Source organism: Triturus cristatus, chromosome 4_1 (genome assembly GCF_964204655.1).
Source record: "Triturus cristatus chromosome 4_1, aTriCri1.1, whole genome shotgun sequence".
NCBI lineage: Eukaryota > Metazoa > Chordata > Amphibia > Caudata > Salamandridae > Triturus > Triturus cristatus.
In genome coordinates this window covers 541758797-541777688 of record NC_140585.1, presented here as the reverse complement: position 1 = coordinate 541777688, position 18892 = coordinate 541758797, and the positions used below count along the sequence as shown (strand labels likewise).

The 18892-nt window shown below is 45.9% G+C and overlaps 1 protein-coding gene across 2 annotated transcripts in view; it reads right to left on the bottom strand.

Moving 5' to 3' along the window:
* The window catches only part of LOC146855198 (poly(U)-specific endoribonuclease-like), a 524935-nt gene that overhangs the window by 170677 nt on the left and 335366 nt on the right, over window positions 1-18892 (bottom strand). The window lies entirely within an intron of this gene.

Sequence of the window (18892 nt, the reverse complement as noted above, 5' to 3'; positions counted from 1 at the left end):
CACAGTACGCACCTCTAGCATATCCTGCAGCAATCAGACAGGCCTGGGATGGCTTTTCCAAGCAGTAGCGCTGTCAGGTGGCGCTATGAAGCTCAAGGTGAGACCCCACGAGTTAAACATGATACTAGTGATGTATAAAAGGTAGCAGCCTGTGTGATGCTCTCCTTTTTAGGTCTCGCCTGACCAGCGCTTTAGCGCTGCTCTGGCGAGACTTATAGTAAGCGCGTTTTGGAAGTGCAAACAGTGGCTTTGCAGGCCTCCAACTACAGTGCATGTGACCCGTCCGGGCGCGCGCACCATTTGGAGTCCTGCAACCACTTGTTTGCTTTCACTTTAGCCGTGATTCATCGCACCATTTGGCAGCCTGCGTGCCCGCCCCCACTCCCCCTCCCACTCCGTCAGCTTCAGTGCGCGCTTGTTACTAAAGATTTTACAATGAATGTTGTTCAGAGGACGAGCCAGTGGTAAGGAACGCCTTGTTGTACTTTCACTTTAGATCGTATTTTAACGACAAATTAGAATCTCCTTCTTATTCGCTTAAAGTGGCTCACACATTTTTTTAGGTTAATATTTAGGGCTTTTTCCCACACAGGACACGGCAACATTGGCTGTTGATTTTTTACAACACTTCTTCCCTCTCTCTCTCCCCCCACTTTTTATCTCTCTATGTCTATACCTCCCTTTCTATTTCTGTCTCTTCATTCTGTCTCCTCTCTCTCTCTTTCTACCCCCTTTATTCTCTGTTTCCCTCTTTCTCTCTCTCTCTCTTTCTCTCCTCTTCATTCACTCTCTCTCCTTTTATTTCTCTCTCTCTCCCCTTAATTCTCTCTCCTCTTGCTCTCTCTATTTCTCACTTATTCTCCCACTTGAGCGTCATCTGCTATGAGATCCGATGCCGGGGCCTCGAACCCAGGTCCCCAGTTCAAACATTGACAGCTGCTTATCTTAAAAAAATGGAGCCCTTTCCCCTTTTCTTCGGCACTTCTTTTCAGTATTTTTATAATATTGGTAGGCGCAAACACATGCCAAACATAACAATACATACTTCTGTGATGGGGGTATGAAAGTCACGTGCAGAGTGAATGTAGTCCATCGCTGTGCAAAACTCATTAGCAATTAATTTATTAATAAAACACTCCGATGCTGAGTCAGGTTTGGTAGTATCCTTTCACACTGGTGTTTCGTGAAAGGCGCTGATATGTACAAATACCACTGTTTACTTAGAATCATAACTAGCAGGCAGCCGAAATAATCTCTCATAACTGAAGTCAGTTAGTAAAGCGGAGGGCCTGCACGCCCCCGAAGTGTGGGAGTGGAGGTGTGGCCCAAGCTTCAGGTACCCCAAGGCACAGTACCCTGGCTTGAGAACTCCTGAGCGAGTACGGAGGGAGCCCCTCCATGTACTTTGCAGGGGGTGGAGGGCTCAAGTTTCGCTATGCCAGTGCCCACCAGGTGAACAGTTTCTTTTCTTGTGACCCACCACAGACGGGCCTTTCTGCAGGGCTCGGGGGCAGCAGGGCGTCCTCTGCAAGATGTTTTAAACTCTGCACTTTAATCGATACACTTACAATTCGGTATATCACGCAAGCATGCATTCCTGAATCAATCACACTGCATGGCCCAGTGTGTGGGAATTGTACAGCTTTTCAATCCCTGGTTTAATTTCCTTTCTGTTTTTGTCTTTGTTAAATTGTGTCCCTTAATTTGAATGTAAGGCTTGCAAATTAAAAACATAGATAAGAACGAAAAGACACGCCCCTTTCACGTGCCCCTGGTTGTAAAAGGAAGTGACACGTAGGTTGGAAGCCCACAGCATGTGTTGTGCACATGAAAGTGACAATCCGGAAACAAAGCAGGCTGGCCGGCTCTGTGGTCTGCAGAGATCTTATCGGCGCTATAATGTCTCCACCATCAATGGGCCCTAAACACTGTCGATCACCCAAAGTGGCCATATGTTAAAGTGATGCTTCACTTTAATGGGTATTTTCCAGTTTGAATTCTCCCAGCTCTGCCCGGAAGAGAAACATTTTCGTTTCAAACTGCTGTGCCCAGGGCTGTTCTATTCACTTTATTTCTGAATGTGAAGTCGTGCTTGCATTCAATTTGTGCACACAAACGAAATGGATGTGTTCCTAAAAGTAGGGCATAAATAAATTGAATAAATGCAACTTTGAGTCTTTCATTAAGGATGAAAGGTTGTAAGAGCGCCTGTGTCAACCAGGGAGGCCTTGAGGACACAGCTGTGCTTTCAGAAACGTGGTCCGAAACACGACTTGCTAATGATATGAATGTATTATTTTTTATGAGTGACTAAGTTTATATTTTGTGACTTGGAAATAGCACACACACACATCTAGTCAGGCGCAAAGGCAGCTTCCAAGAGTTAGCACATGAAAGTCCGATGGTTTGCCCTCAGCGATGCACGTTATGAGAGTCACTGGCCACGGGACAGTTTGTGGTTCATGAATGCAGCAAACAGCTGTGGTAAGAAATATAGTATTTGCATTAAGAGATATATTATGTGCAACGACTGATTACAGAATATGGGCCCTCCATATGTGCGGTCTGTGCGGAGACACAAATGTATAGCATATCTAGCTTTAAAAGCCACCTTATTTTTCGTATTTTACAGTGGCAGTGAGCTGCACTTTAAGCAGGACTTTGCGTGCCACTGACACGACCCCAGCCCTTCCAGTGTATCCAACGTGGTAACATGGATTTTTTTTACTTTAACTAACAGGCGCCATTGTTTTCACCTTTTACAGTGGCAGTGAGTTGCACGTGAAAGCAGAGTTTGCCATTTCACTAATACTGCCCCAGCCCTTCCAGTCTTTCCAATGCACAATCCCACTACAAATAATTCCAGTACACTCAAAACCACATAATTACTATCCACATAATTCCACTGCACACAATGGCACATAATTCCAGTACACACATCTGCGCTACACCACACATTTACGCATCACACAATTCCACAATTAGCAATTTCAATCTAACGCACATAATTCCACTCCACATTCATGCACTCCGCTCCATAACACATGGGTAAAGCACATTGTCATTTACAGCGCCAATAGCTCTAACTCTCGCAAAAGTGAGACCTATGGCCATTGCACACAATAAATTCAACTTTGTAGCATGCCACATAATTCCAGACAATATAATGCTACTCCACACCATGCCACATAATCCCACACAACACCACACTATTTAATGCCACACAATTCTACATCACACAACATAATTACACTCCACACAATGCCACTCAGCGCTGCATAATTACACTCCACATAATAACACTCTACTCAATACAACACACCCCACATAAATGTACTTTATCCCACATACCAGCAATCCACATAAATGCTCTCCACACCATGACACATAATTCCAATAAGCATAATTTCACTCAACGCCACACAGTTCCAAGCCACACAATTCAACTCCACACATTTCCAATACATACCGCACAATTCCATACGAAACAACATATATCGAATACACAACACAATTCCACAACACACTACATATCCCCAATCCACACCGCATATTTCCACATCGTGCCACAAAATTTAACAGCTCACCACATAATTCAACTCCACAACATGCCACTCCAAAACACACAATGTCATTTTACAAAATAAACTCCATAACACACAATCTCACTCTACATAATTCCAGTACACCTAAAACCATTTAATTACTATCCACATAATTCCACAGCATACCATGCCACATATTTCCACTACACAACTCCCCACCACACCACACAATTCCATGCCACACAATTCTACAACAAACAATTCCAATACAACAAATCTCTACCTCCCACTTCCACCAACACTGTTATCTCCCCCACACACAACCACTGCCCCTCTCATCTCCTCCTCATGCTGCCACTACCCCCTCTTACCTTGCAATCCCACTGCCCTCTCTCATTCCTCCCTCACATTCTCTCTATACTGCCTCCTCACACATGGTGCCTTCCAGTACCTCCTCGTGCAGTGCACTGGTCCACCTTTCAACTCCCCCCCACCTCTTGGTGTCTCTCCCTCTCAGCCTCTCTCTCACCCCTCTCTCACCCCCCTCTCGCTCTCTCATGCACTCCTCCTGCCTCTGTCATGTGGTTGACTTCAGGTCTTTGAGCACGATATCTTCCGGTGCCTTTTTTCAGGGTTTCCGTCCCTCAAACCCGCGCTCTACTACTCTTCTTGGGGTGTGTGTTCTGCGTACACAGGTGCTCCCTTTTTATGCGTCTGTGGCCTGCTCTCCACTTATTTCTCTTTCTCAAACCCTCTTTCTGCACCGCTTCCTGCACAAACTACCTATCCCTCCCTCTCGCTTCCTTTCTATCTATTCTGTGCAGCTCTCACAACATCTATTCACCATGCCACATAATTCCACTACACAAATACACTACACACCACTCAATTCTACCCACTCAATTCCAATCCAACCCACATACACCCACTCCACTCCAAACCAAAACACATAGGTAAAAGACATTGCCATTCACATCGCCAATAGCTGTAACTCTCCCAAAAGCGAGACCTATTGCATTGTAAATGCTTGTTTGATATTTGTCTGTACTCTAATGAGGCAAACATCGAGAAACCGACAGAAGACCAAAAACAGACAAAAAGGCAGATACAATGACAGCGCATAACAGGTTTGCATACCTAACAGACTCATAGGGGGAGGCAGGAGGGTGGTGAGGAATCTGCAGGAAGATTATATATTGACCAGAAACACTGTTACCGAAACTCATCATCATCACTTAATTTCGATCACAAAGGATCATAAAAGTGCACAGCACATACATCATACAAAACTGGGTCAATACAGTAAAATATAAGTAAAATCAAGTCTATAAAAGTTAATATAAAACCACATAGGTTAAAAAAATGAACATCATGAAGTACTTTTTGTGCGCTTGATCCAAGATGAATGTCAACAGCTGGACAATTCAAATAGCATCACCATGGTACTAAATTGTATATCAAGTTAATTTACAAAACTATGGGACATCATAAAGTGCATTTATCCACAGTGCATGCCAATACTAAAACAGGCCAAAGACCACTATTCTGCGTGTATCAGTACACACAATTCTTAACACTTCCAGGTAGTGGCCCGGGCCAACTAATTTACACAATGGTATTATCCATTTTTTCCTAAGAGATTTGTAATTAGGGCAAAAGTATAACAAGTGCACGATGGATTCAGGGCTTTCATTGCAAGCTAGACAGGAGTCATCAATATGGACATCCTTACACCAATTTTTACTAAAATGTTTCGAAGGTATGGGTTTATAACGAAACTGAAAGAATAGTTTACGGGCCAGAGGAGGGACGACTTCATCCAATGTGTCCTCAAAACAAGGGGCAGATTTAAAATCAAGAAATTCAGTTGTCAAACGACCCTCAGCTTTTACCAGAATTTGCGATGATGTTACTTCCCAAAACCTTTCTTTCAGCCTCAATCTAGATACTGTTGCCAGACTTTCTGGGTCAGACCAAAACCCTCCATCCCAAGCTCCCCTAGTAGGCCTTTTAGTGTTCTAAACCAGGGAATTGAGATTATCGACTGGGACTTTAGTAGCTCAAAAGAGGCTCCCAGTAAGGTAGAAGTTCGTCCACAGTTCACAACCTGTGCCAGAACATAAGAAGTTTATAGCTTAATTTGTGTTAACTGCCTTTGCGCGAGATCCAAGTATAAGGGTACCAGCGGGGTGCTAACAGGTAAATCTACCAAGGATCTAAGAAAGCGATTTTCAATTGTGGGGAGACAATTTGTCATTCCAATGCCCCACAATTCGGATCCATAGGGGGGCCCCACCTAATACCTTTGTATTGTATATTTCCAGAGCAGGTGCAAGCTGTCTTGACAATGTTTTTCTGTGTATTTTAGTAATATTGGCAGTCTGATGTAGGAGTTGCATCTTTACTTTCTCAATATGTGCCACCCAATTAACTGTTGGTGTAAGACGTATGCCTAGGTAATCAAAGGCATCAACTCGCTCCAAATTACTGTTACCATCTAACACAGGTCTTTTACTGGGCGTTGCCGTTTCTTTTCTAAAGATCATATATTTGGTTTTAGATTCATTTAGCACCAGCCCTCGCACGTCACAGAACTTAATACAATTATTTAAAAGCTGTAGTCCCTGCTGAGATTTTGAGATTAAAAGAGTATCATTGGCGAAAAGAAGAGCAGGCAGTCGTTTTCCGCCGATTTATGGGGCATCACACCCATCTCGGTCTAAAACTTTGACAACATCATTGATAAAAAGAATAAAAAGTGTGGGGGCTAAGACACAGCCCTGCCTTACTCCACACTGGATTGGGAAGGGATCTGGGACTTGCTTGTTCTCCCCCCACCTGACCTGTGCTGTGTTTGATGAATACAATCTGTTCATTGGTATGTTCTGCTCCTTTGAAATCCTCCAGATTTGCACGTGGAACTAGGTCACAGGTAGAGCGTAGGTCTACAAAAGCCACCTAGAGCTTTCCTCCCTTGACTTGCACTTCCTTCCAATAGATACACAACAAACGGAAAGTTTGGTCCAAGGTACTTATTTTGGATTGAAAGCCTGCTTTAAGATCACTCGGGATACTAGAGACTGTAATCCAGTCCTGTATCCAATTTAAGATTAGCTTACAAAAGATCTTCTGCAGGGAGTCGATAAGACTAATGGGCCTGTAGCTGGCTGGCCTCGCTCGGTCCCCCTTTTTGTAGATAAGGATGACCTCTGCATTTTTCCATGAAGGAGGAATGGGGGTACCTCTGAGGATCGAGTTGTTTAAAAGATTTATATAGGATCCCAAAAGTGCTATATCCTCCTTGTAGAGATCATTAGGGATTCTATCTGGTACGGGAGCACGGGTCAAAATACACGAGCGAATTGCTGCTTGTGTTTCTTCTATGGAGAAAGAGGCCTTCACCCTCTTTACTAAGCCCTTCACCCTGTCCCTGGGATACTTCCTAAACTGAGGCATCCCTGGACTCGTATAAAGATCCAAAATATGCTACCCACTCCTCTGGCTGTACTGTGAATTCAAGGGTTCTCCTGTTTCCCTTAAGCCAGTAGGCTGCTTTGCTCCAAAAACTCTTCAAAACTTGGGCTGACAATGCATTCCGTAGGGTAGACCACAGGAATCCCTCCCACTCCTTCTAAGCAGATTCAATTGCCTGCTTATACTTTCCTCTACAGGCCACTGTCTCTGTACATGATTTTTGTTTTACTGCCCTTATTCGCGCCTCCTTATGGAGCCTACAGTCCTTATTGTACCAGGCCCCGTGCTGGGCTGACCTCTGTTGTATACTATTTCTTTCCTTCTTTTGGGGATTACACAAGGTTCCTAGCAGTTCCCTTATCTCTTTATATAAAGGCTCATGACTAGGGCCCAGTATCTCAACAACATTCTCAGTAATCAAACCTCGCTGATTCCTCCAGTAACAGGCAAACTTTACTCTTAACTGCTTCGAGTGCCCCCGGGTGAGCCTCACCCAGTCCCATCTAATGGCCCTCGGATTATTAGTAATTGTTAGAGTACCTAGATCTGGGAATCCCCTTTTAACATACTCAGCAGTATCCTGTTTCATAAAAGTAAGGGCTAGGGCATTATGGTCGCTATCGACCCTTTTAACCACTGCCATGTCTGTGACTGCATGCCTATGATTTAACAATGTGATACCAAAGGAAATGATGGACGGAGCGTTTGAGCAAATCAAACACTCACCCCCAGTCAACTGATCTGAGTTTAATCCATCATCATTCTTTTGCTCACTCCACCACCCCAGTTCAGACATGGCCATATGCAAATCAGTCTGACCCTGTGCCTCATAGGAACAGTCCAGCCCGAACTGCCAAGCCACGTCTTCCCTGGACCGGAAACAAGCATCCTGGGACCGGTTTCGGGTTTATAACCCTCATCAGCCAGGCTATCTTGAATCCAGTGGCAAAGTGAGCAAGGGACCCACGTCTGGGCATACCCTGCCAACTTAGGGCGAACAAAGTGATTTAACAATACCAGGCAATAATCTATCCTGCTTTCATGGCCCAGCCAATTAAAAGTAGGATCCCCTTTTGGGTCAGAAATTGTTCTTTAATTTGTGGCTCTAGGAGCATGCTGCATTGTAAGAGCCATCATCTGGGCTCCTCTCTTGGTCCACCTTACTAGAGGAAGATCAAACTGTGGGATACGCCACTCTCTATCCCAATCATCGGTCAAAGTCCGGGGGAAATCGGGACAAGCGGTTCAAATGTGCAATTAAAATCACCCGCCACTAGTACAGGGATGTTATCTGCCAAGTGTGACAAAACACGGTCTAGGGTGCATAGTGTGTTGGCTTCCTCCCGGGCACACAGCACTCTATTGTAGACATTGAACATTCTAATTTTTGGTCCACTATGAAAAATGAACTCTAGTGCGAAGATATCATGGGAATCCACATGTAGGGGTTTGACTTTAGCCCCTATGCCAATTTTTACCCATACTGCTAGCCCTCCCGATGACCTACCCCACTCTTTTCTTGTAACCTTGATAGCATATGTAGAGAAGCCACTTCTATGTGGACATTGCGGACTCCAAGTTTATTGGAAAAAGATCATATCAAAGGGGTCTACAAAGGAACACCAATAACTTGGAGATCCCAGCCACATTCCATAAAAGAACCATTAGAGATTGGTTTATCAAGTCACCCCCTTCTACAGTCGCTGCACCCCCCAAAAGAAGACCAACTGTAGCTCTGCTTCCCTCCAAAGAAGTGATCTCACTGTTCACCTCTGGGACATTAACCTGATCAGCTGATGGATGGATTTTTATTGGTGGGGGACTGATGAATGACGTCACTGGGGAACTTGAGAACCCTCTCCTGCTTGTAGGTGTCGTCAACACCTCATACAAGGGTCAACTATACCCTCTCCATTCACCCATGTTTGATGGAGGCAAACTTGCTGAAACTAGGCCATAGGTTGTAAATAACATACTAGTACAGGTTTCAGCAGTGGGTGTCAATAGAGGTCTGGGGGGGCTCCAGCAGGGGGTCTATATCTAATGGAGATACAGGAATTTCTGGAGGGATTGTGCGTGAATCGATTGACAATAGCCCACTAACAATACCTGCATCATAGAAGCTAACCTCAATCATATCCCAAGGTGACCTTTGCATGGGGATTCTTCTTACCGATTTTATGTCATCCCTTACGATTGAGTAGCAGTGCCGAGTGGACCTAAACCAGTAGATGACCTTGTTCTTAAGCAAGTCCTCATTTTCAAAGCTCCCAAAAGGAAGTTTAGGAACCTCCGTGAGGTAGATCACCGCACAGTTTTCTCTTACCCTAGATTTCGTTTAAACTCCATCCCATACCACTACCCTGTCCGGGGTCCTCCCATAATCTTGCATAAAAGTGTTCCCTTCGTCCAATACAACTTCTTCTCTGTCTATACCTTTGCCATATGGGGGACCAGGGGGGTTTCTGTGAGTTTGCTTTCCAGTGTCTTGTGGGTTATAATCCCTAGTATGTGGCAAAAACTGGGATGCCCTTTTCACATAGGGTCTCAAATGGTTTTTGTATTGATCAAGCGACATGCTTCTATTTCATTAGTAGCCCTTTTCAAGGATGGAGGCATAGTTTCTAAGGCCACTGGAGACCCACCATTGGCTCCCTCCAGCAAAGTGGCAACCTTTTCTTTAAGTGAAGATACCTCATCTCTCAAAGATTCGATAAGGTCTTTTAGTGACTGATGACCCTGTAGAGGCATGCAAAATTACTGTTGGCATAATCCAGTCACCCCCCACCCCCGTCTCCTGCTTCCTCTATTTTTAGGACGTCAAATCTATTCTGGCACTCAATATTTACTGTCGGTGTTGTACTGTGGACTCTCTTTAAATCGAGTTCAGTAACTGTTACACTTGATTCCACTCCAAGCAGTCCAATGTCTAAAACCTTACTACGCATTTTGTTATGTTTTTTAAACATCAATGGAATCTGCTTAGCCGTTTTTTGGGCCGGGGGCAGTTCAGGTGAGGTAGCAATCATTGAACCAGAGACATTTGCAATGATAGTGGGACTACCATGTGAAGGACTTATTAAGCCAGAACCGGCTATATTCTGGCACTCTGTTAGGATGGTCTCTATCCTATCCATGGTCTTGTGGCAGACCACACTAGAAGGCCTATTAACCAGTGGCTTCCCCAGGGCCTTTCTTTTACCCATCTCTTGTTGTATACTCAACAGCTTTCTAGGGGCACTAAATTCAAGGAGAAACAAAGGCAAAACAGAGGCTGGTAGCAATATCATATAACACTATTAAAGTTAATGTACAGGAAATTAAAAAAGGAAAGCACAAACCCACAGATTTAGATCCTCAAGTCAGTTTTTAAGAGTCACTTACAGTTCAACTACCAAGTCTTGTTACAGCCAAGGGGGGTGGCCCTGCCCCGCCTCTTCCTGGCGCTGACAGGCGGGCCCGGGCAAGCCCAAATGTGTTTCGCGCTGCGGGAGTCGCAAGTCACTTTGAAGCCCCTCTAGGCGCGGGAAACAAGAGGTAGCGCCTCCTGGCGCAAAGCTGTACGGGGCTTGAGGTCCCACTGAGGTGGCTGTAGCTGCGGCTGTGACTTACTTGTGATGGATACATCTTCCAACAGATTTCTCATCTTTAGTATGAGTCCCAAAGCAACAACCTCCAGGATGTAGGAATGTAGTAACTAACCAAATTATCATACAGCACAGTCCTGGCAAAGTATCCCAAAATGCGTGCTAGGGCTGAAGGGCAGTAATGTTTAGCAAACATATGAAGGCATGACCATGTGGCTACCCAGCAGATGTTAGCCACCAGAACGGCACTGGTTTACCATAGGAAGAAGAATGGCGTAAAGCAATGTGGCGAGTTTCATCACAGTCTTGGTGCCTGCAAAGTCCACAAAATACTGATGATCCACTTTGTCCTGTTTAGTGCGATCAATGTAATATGTGTCTGGGATCCAGTCTATGTTGTCGCTATGACTCTTTCGTGGGATGAGGGGGGGATGAAAGAAAGGTAAGTGTTACAGACTGTGCTGTATAAAAGACCAAAACAATCTTGGCCAAGAAGCTGGACAGATACTCAGAACCAACTTGTTGGAGTAGAAAATTATAAAAGGAGGACAACTGAGATGAAGTTCTCCAATCCTTCACGTAGAAGTTATTGCAACTAATAACAGTTTTCAAGGTAAGAATTCGAAGTGGGCAACTCTGCATTTGGTCAAACGGAGAAGCCATGAGGGAAGGGGGCAAGAGAGTCAAATATTGCTGAGGAATGATGAACAGAGTGGGAGGAAGCAAGTACAGCAAACCTTCTGAACATGTGAAAAAGGTGACCTAAACATCGGTGGCTTATCAGGAGTACACATGAAAGCCAAAAGGGAAGCCTGAAAACCCTCTACTGCCGTCAGTGCGCACACCTGCAGTGCTAGAGTCAGTAAAAAACACCAGATTTAGGCAATCGGTGACCTAAGGGATCCAAGCCTTCTAACCCAGATCATTGCACACATTTGTTCCAGGAAACCCCATAAATGAGTTTTGCAGCAGGTTTTCTGGTATCCAAGATGATGGCTGCAGCTTTCTTGAGTCCGAAGGAATTTACCTTGTATGCTTCAAACTCCAAGCTTGCAAACCCACAGAATTTGGGGATTGGGTTGGAGGACCTCCCCATCCTGCTGCGTGAGCAAGTCTGACCTGTGCAGGAGAGGAAAAGATGACTGATTTCTGAGTGCCAACTGATTCTGGTTATCCAATCCTAAATGATAAGGAACAGCTGTGCTTGATCCTCAAGCACCTCCTGCAGGACTTTCAGCAGCAGCAGAACTGGTGAAAAGGCAGCCCTGAACTTAAAGTCATCCCTCCGGAAACCTGAAAGAGGGAAGTATAGGGCACAGAAACAAAGACACTTCCTTGCAGCAGGGCCCCCCAGGCCAAATGATAGCTTCGATTTAAAGCACCAGCACCTGTTGGCTACTCTAGCAGTTTCTATCAACCCTCTGGGTCTTACCTGATCCAGAAACTGTCACATCTGAAAGGTTTTTATATATTGCGGTCAATGTGATGTCTTCCAATTGCAAGGTGGATGATGTGATGGATATTCTAAAACGTGGTAAGGATCTATGCCTCTGCTCCTCTTAAGGACCCACAGTTCTCTTGAACAAACATTTCAAATTGTTCACAAAAATGTTGTCCACTAGTGTTACCAATCTATTACCGGAAGTGGTCCATTCAGACAGACAGACAATATTTGGCTTTTTCTGTCAGAATTAAATGCTGATACTGGAGCAAAGGCTTCATTGTTATCTTGGACTGAGAACAGACAGACCTCTGATTTTGAAATGCTTGGATAATCAAAGCTAGCCATTGCACCCCCATCATTTGATTGGCAATATTAAAGGAAAGCATTTGATGTTCAACACAATAAGGAAACCCTTACAAGGGACTACCAAACTGCACTTTCAGTCTCTTATCGTGAAAAAAACTCATCATGGGCTGTCAAGATTCTAAAGGAGACTACAGGATAACAGATATAGTCCAGGATTCCGCATTTCTGGATTTGGTTGAACATACGTGAAAGATCTTAATCCATGTAATTCTGTCAGGACCGTATGCGAGGATTAGGCTTTGACTATCCACTTTATTATACTAGCAGCCATTAAACGCTATGTAGATCAACATTAAACTACATTTCCCATAAGTCCTTGGGAAAAGAAACAGAAAACAGTCCATCCAATCTGAACACCGCATACCCTCTCAACATTCTCTGGAGATGCTCTAGCTACCTCTTTCTTCTCTGCTCCAGCAGCCTCAGCGGAGTTTTTTTTACCTCTGTATTTTTAACAGTGTTTTGTATGCTGTAATGGTTTAATAAAAGGTTTAGTAGGAGTAGTTTCTTTTCTGTAACTCCAGTTCTGTAGTAGGGGTATCTCTGTGATAGTCATAATCTAGTGAATAGTCCCGCCCATGTGCGTGGACCCCGGAGCAATACAAAATAATCTCTTAAGGTGTCAACTCATGCAGACCTGCATCCACCTTTAAGAGAGAATTTAATTTAAAGACAGATAATGCAGCCTATATCCACAGGCTACACTGTCCAGTACTTCAACTAGAAAGAATTCCACCAGCAACCACAAACAGCACTGCCTGTCCAGCTTTTTCCATAGAGAAAGAAACCTGCCTCTTCCAGCAAAAGCCTCTGGAATGATAGAGAGGAAGGAATGGACAGACAAGCCCCATAGGCTGCCATTATGTGGCTGAGAACAGGATACTGTGCCTTTAAGAAAACTTTCCAGAACTTTCCCAGTATCCCAGAATGCACAGCAGGTCCCTTCTACTTTCAGTTCTTTTTGAAGGCGTATCACGCCAGACCTGTAGCATTCCTCACATGAATAATTATCTCTCCACCGGGAAGGAGGGCGGGCGCTTATGACTATCACAGAGATACCCCTACTACAGAACTGGAGTTACAGAAAAGAAACTACTCCTTCTGTAGTAGGGGATCTCTGTGTATAGTCATAATCTAGTGATTAGAATGGCAAGCCCATCCCCACACAAAAACTGCGGTGGAGAAGAAAACAAGACAATACCACTACTGTGCGAACAGATTTCGCAGCGAAGCCTGCCCAACCTGAGCATCTGCCCTGGCATCCGAGTCCAGACAATAATGCGCAGCAAAGGTATGGACCGACTTCCAAGTGGCCGCCTTGCAGATTTCTGCAATCGGAACATTACGCAGCAAAGCAGTCGTGGCAGCTTTGCCCCTGGTGGAATGAGCCTTAGGTTTACCCCCTAAGGTCTTATTAGCTTTTTGATAACACAATTGTATGCAGGACACAATCCACCGAGAAATGGACTGCTTAGAGGTCGCGAGACCGGTCCTGACTGATCCATAATTAATAAACAATTGGTCTGACCTACGAATATCCTTGTCTTATAAAGGTAAAATTTCAACATCCTCCGAACATCCAGGGAATGGAGAGACCTTTCCGCTGGCGAAGAGGGATTCTGAAAGAACGTAGGTAAAGTTATGGTCTGGTTGACATGAAAGTCAGAGATAACCTTAGGAAGAAATTTAGGGTGAGTACTGTGAGAAGTTGGCCTGATGTACGATGTCACTAGTTCTAGTGTACACCCTATATCAGTCCAAACAACCCTTATGGTGATTGGTTGTAAAGCCAACCTTATAGACCAGCTATCCTAGTGGTAGCATGGACAAGAGCAGTCTTAGGCTAAACTCTGAATGGCATGTGAAGCCAGCTGTGATACCATATATAATCCCTTGAATACCAAATGAAAGGACACCACAACAGATATATATATATAAAATAAAGTGTATTTATTCTAGACAAACCCTCAGCACTCTTTATGAGATTAGAGGTAAGTACAACACAGTCTTATTCAAGCATACATTAAGTCACACAGGTAAGTAATACAGTTAGGCCCTAGGGGCCACGCAAACCATATACTAAAGAAGTGGTATACGGACCACTGTCACGGAAATAGGATAGACCTAGGCCTAGGGAATCGCTGGGGCTACACTACACTAGCAACAGTTAGGAAGTGGGAGGCCCACGGGATTCAGGTGCAGAGTGGAAACACTCACGCGTAATGCGTAAAAGTCGATAGAATTACTAGCAGTTAGAGATTAACAGTTTAAGGACACTTCTGAAGCAGCTAGAGAGTCGAGACTCGGAAACTAGACCCTAGGATAGTCACTACCCTTGTGAGCACCGAAGTACCCAAGTTACCTAGCCCACGGGCTGCGGGTGCATAGGTGTGAACTTGCGTCGGGTTTCGTCGTGGACTTCTATGGATGCCTGAAGGAAAGTTGCTGACAGGCAGTCAGTGAAGAGTGTCCGGTGGATCCCAAGGCTGGGATCAAGAAGAGAGGAGACCTGCAAGCAGAAGGGACAGAGTCAAGGTCACTAGCCAGTGACCACGTGGAACCAGGAAGGAACCAGGCGATGTCGTGAAGATTGCAGGTGAAGGTGAAGCTTGTCGCTGCAGCCACGGGGACCAGGAGGCGTCGAGGACGACCAGGACCAGGAGGCGAGCTGTCCCACGAAGGCTCTTGCTGTGGGCGGCGTCGAAGTTGGACTAGGACTCACCAAGCCTTGGCAAGCGGAACCCACGAAGAACGGAGGACTTGCTTCTGGTGCAGACCAGGAAGGTCTGGGGTGCTTCTCTTTTGCAAGGAAGCGGGAGCCAGTCTGGAGGAGCCAAACCAGCAGTGAAGATTTCAGGATGCGTCGTCACAGAGGCCACTAGCCAACGGGCAAGCAACCGGACAGGCGCGGCAAGCAGGAAAATGCAGAAGGGCCCCACGCAGGACTCGTGGGGTGTGGGGGGCTGATCTTCGGTGCAGATGGTGCTTGGGGTTGGGGCTTCTCAATCCCCGGTGCACAACTTCGAGGGTGCCTCAGAAGCTGCGCTGGAAGATACTAGCCACTTTTCCCAGGTAGCCGGTCCCACGTCTCTCGTCGCCTCCACGGATTTCAGCTCGGCTGTGGATCAGGGTCGGAGAAGTCTGGAAGTCAAGGCTCTGGTCGGGCTCTGCAGTCGGTCCCTCGTAGAACTTCAGCAAAGCAAAGGGTAGTCTCTTGATGGTGCCTGTTTGCACAGGGTAGCCACTCCTTGGCCACAAGGGAGATTCTTCAGTCTTCTTCTTTCGTCGAATGTCGAAGGTCCAGAGTTTCTGTTCAAGTTGCAGGTTCAGGATAATCTAATCTCCTGGGGCCCAGCTACCACTCTTATACTAATCTGGGGGGCTGGGTTACACCCCCTTCCCTTTGTCCAGTTTCGTGCCAGGACTGGGGCTGGAGTGCCCCAGCACCGGTTTGAACTGGACTATGCACGGGACACCTTGTGTGCCCCAGGCATGTCTCATTCTTTTCATCCCTTCCTGCCCCAATACACTAAGGCCTGTCTGGGGTTGTGCTCGCACCTCCCAAGGCAGGAAACCTATTGTCCAAGCCTCCCTTGCCGGGATCACTCCCAGCATCAGGAGGTCAGACTCGTGTCTGTGGCAGCAGCATCCATTTTGTGATGCTGGGGCTCTGGTTAACTTTAACCGGGTAAGTAGGTTACAACATGTCTTCTTCCTCTAGAAGGGAGGGATAATATCCTCATCCCCAGAAATGGGATGGGGGTATTATTCCAAAGTGTTAGACACCTTACACGAAATGTTTTGATAAAGCCAAACCATAGTTACCATAACCGTTTAAGATTATAAGGCACTTTAAGAGTATATGGTAGGCTATATCATAGAACAGCTATAAGGACATGGTTCCGAAAGCTGCAGACAGGCTCAGCTCATGCTAGAGCACCATCTCACATGTTACCAAGCACTCTGCCTCCAGGATTGTTAAGGCCTGCCATAGGAGTGGCTGATAGGTACACATGTGTCTATATGTAAGTTAGGTATAGGAATACTACACCTAAGCAAGGAGTGATTACACAACCTTGCCCCAGCTGAGTGATCAGCCAGTTGTGTCATAATGGAAGGCCAGGCCAGGGGTGGCATAATACATGCTGCAGCCCCTGGTAGGCCTAGGGTACACCTATGCCCTGGGTACCTAGGGTACACTGTACAGGGGCCAATAAGGTGATCGTATCCAAATGGGTTATGCACCTAAAGTACATAGTATCAATTTAGAGAGAGAACAGCAGGGCTGTGGGTCTGATTAGCAGGCCCACAGCCACATCTAAGTCAAAAACCAGTAAAGCAAAAGCAAAAAGTGGGGGTGAACATAGAAAGCAGACCCTACTCTCCTACACAACCCCCCCCCCCCCAAACTTAGGGACATTAAACTAACCTTGACCAGTTGAGTCTTCATGTTCTAAGTGGAAATATCTGGAGAGTCCATCTGCATTGGCATGGTCAGTCCCAGGTCTATGTTCCACTGTGAAGTCCATCCCCTGTAGGGAAATGGACCACCTAAGAAGTTTGGGATTTTCACCCTTCATCTGATTTAGCCACAAGAGGGGCTTATGGTCTGTCTGAATCTTGAAGTGAGTGCCAAACAAGTATGGCCTCAGCTTCTTCAGGGCCCAAACCACAGCAAAGGCCTCCCTCTCAATAGCTGACCAAAGTTTCTCTCTAGGGGTCAGCCTTCTACTTAAAAAAGCAATGGGCTGGTCTTGACCATCTACATTCAGTTGTGAAAGAACAGCTCCCACACCTAACTCAGAAGCATCTGTCTGGACAATGAACTCTTTGGAGTAGTCTGGACTTTTCAGAATAGGTGCACTGCACATGGCCTGCTTCAGGTCATCAAATGCTTTTTGACAGCTTACTGTCCACTGAACTTTCTTTGGCATTTTCTTGGAGGTCAAGTCATTAAGTGGTGTCACAATGGACCCATAGTTCTTAACAAACTTTCTGTAGTATCCAGTCAGGCCCAAGAAAGCTCTGACCTGAGTCTGGGTAGTTGGAGGAGTCCAGTCCTTTATGGTCTGGATCTTGCTCTCCAGTGGTTGAACCTGACCCCCACCAACTAGGTGGCCCAGGTATACAACCTTGCTCTGCCCTATCTGGCACTTAGTGGCCTTGATAGTGAGGCCTGCCTTTTGCAGGGCCTCTAAAACATTCCTCAGGTGGACCAGGTGATCCTCCCAGGTGGAGCTAAAGACAGCAATATCATCAAGATAAGCTGCACAATACTCATCCAACCCTGTAAGGACTTGATTCACCAACCTTTGGAAAGTGGCAGGTGCATTCTTCAAACCAAAGGGCATTACCACAAATTGATAATGTCCTCCTGGGGTCGAGAAAGCAGTTTTGGCCTTTGCATTCTCAGCTAGTCTGATTTGCCAGTAGCCTGCTGTCAGGTCAAATGTGCTCAAAAACTTAGCAGCTGCCAGTCTGTCAATGAGCTCATCTGCCCTAGGTATTGGGTGGGCATCTGTCCTGGTGACAGCATTGAGACCTCTGTAATCCACGCAAAACCTCATCTCTCTCTTACCATCTTGGGTGTGAGGCTTTGGCACAAGGACTACAGGACTAGCCCAAGGGCTCTCTGAAGGTTCAATATCTCCCAGCTCCAACATCTTTTGTACCTCAACTTTTATGCAGTCCCTGACATGGTCAGGTTGCCTGTAGATTTTACTCTTCACAGGCAGACTGTCACCAGAGTCCACCTCATGGGTGCACCAGTTTGTCTGACTTGGGGTCAGAGAGAACATATGTCGGTAGGATTGCAGAACCTGTCTGCAGTCCTGTTGCTGATGGACAGTGAGGCTGTCAGAAAAGACCACACCATCAACTGAGCCATCATCAGGGTTCTGAGTCAACAGGTCTGGGAGAGGGTCACTCTCTTCCTCCTGCCCCTCATCTGTAGCCATGAGTAAGCCCATGTCTGCCCTGTCAACATATGCCTTCAATCTGTTGACATGAAGCACCCTGTGGGGGCTTCTGGGAGTCCCAAGGTCCACCAAGTAGGTGACCTTTTTCTCAACAATAGTGTGGGGTCCAGACCATTTGTCTTGGAGTGCTGCTGGGGCCACTGGCTCCAACACCCACACTTTCTGCCCTGGCTGGTAAACAGTCAGCACAGCCTTTTGGTCATGCCAAGCTTTTTGGAGTTCTTGGCTTGCCTCAAGGTTTTTAGAAGCCTTCTTCATATACTCTGCCATCCTGGAGCGGAGACCAAGTACATAATCCACGATGTCAAGTTTGGGTTGTCTGAGAGGTCTCTCCCATCCTTCCCTTACTAAACATAGGGGTCCTCTTACAGGATGCCCAAAAAAAAGCTCAAAAGGGCTGTAGCCAACCCCCTTTTGTGGGACCTCTCTGTAAGCAAACAGAAGGCAGGGTAAAAGGATGTCCCATCTTCGCCTAAGCTTGTCTGGTAAACCTTTTAT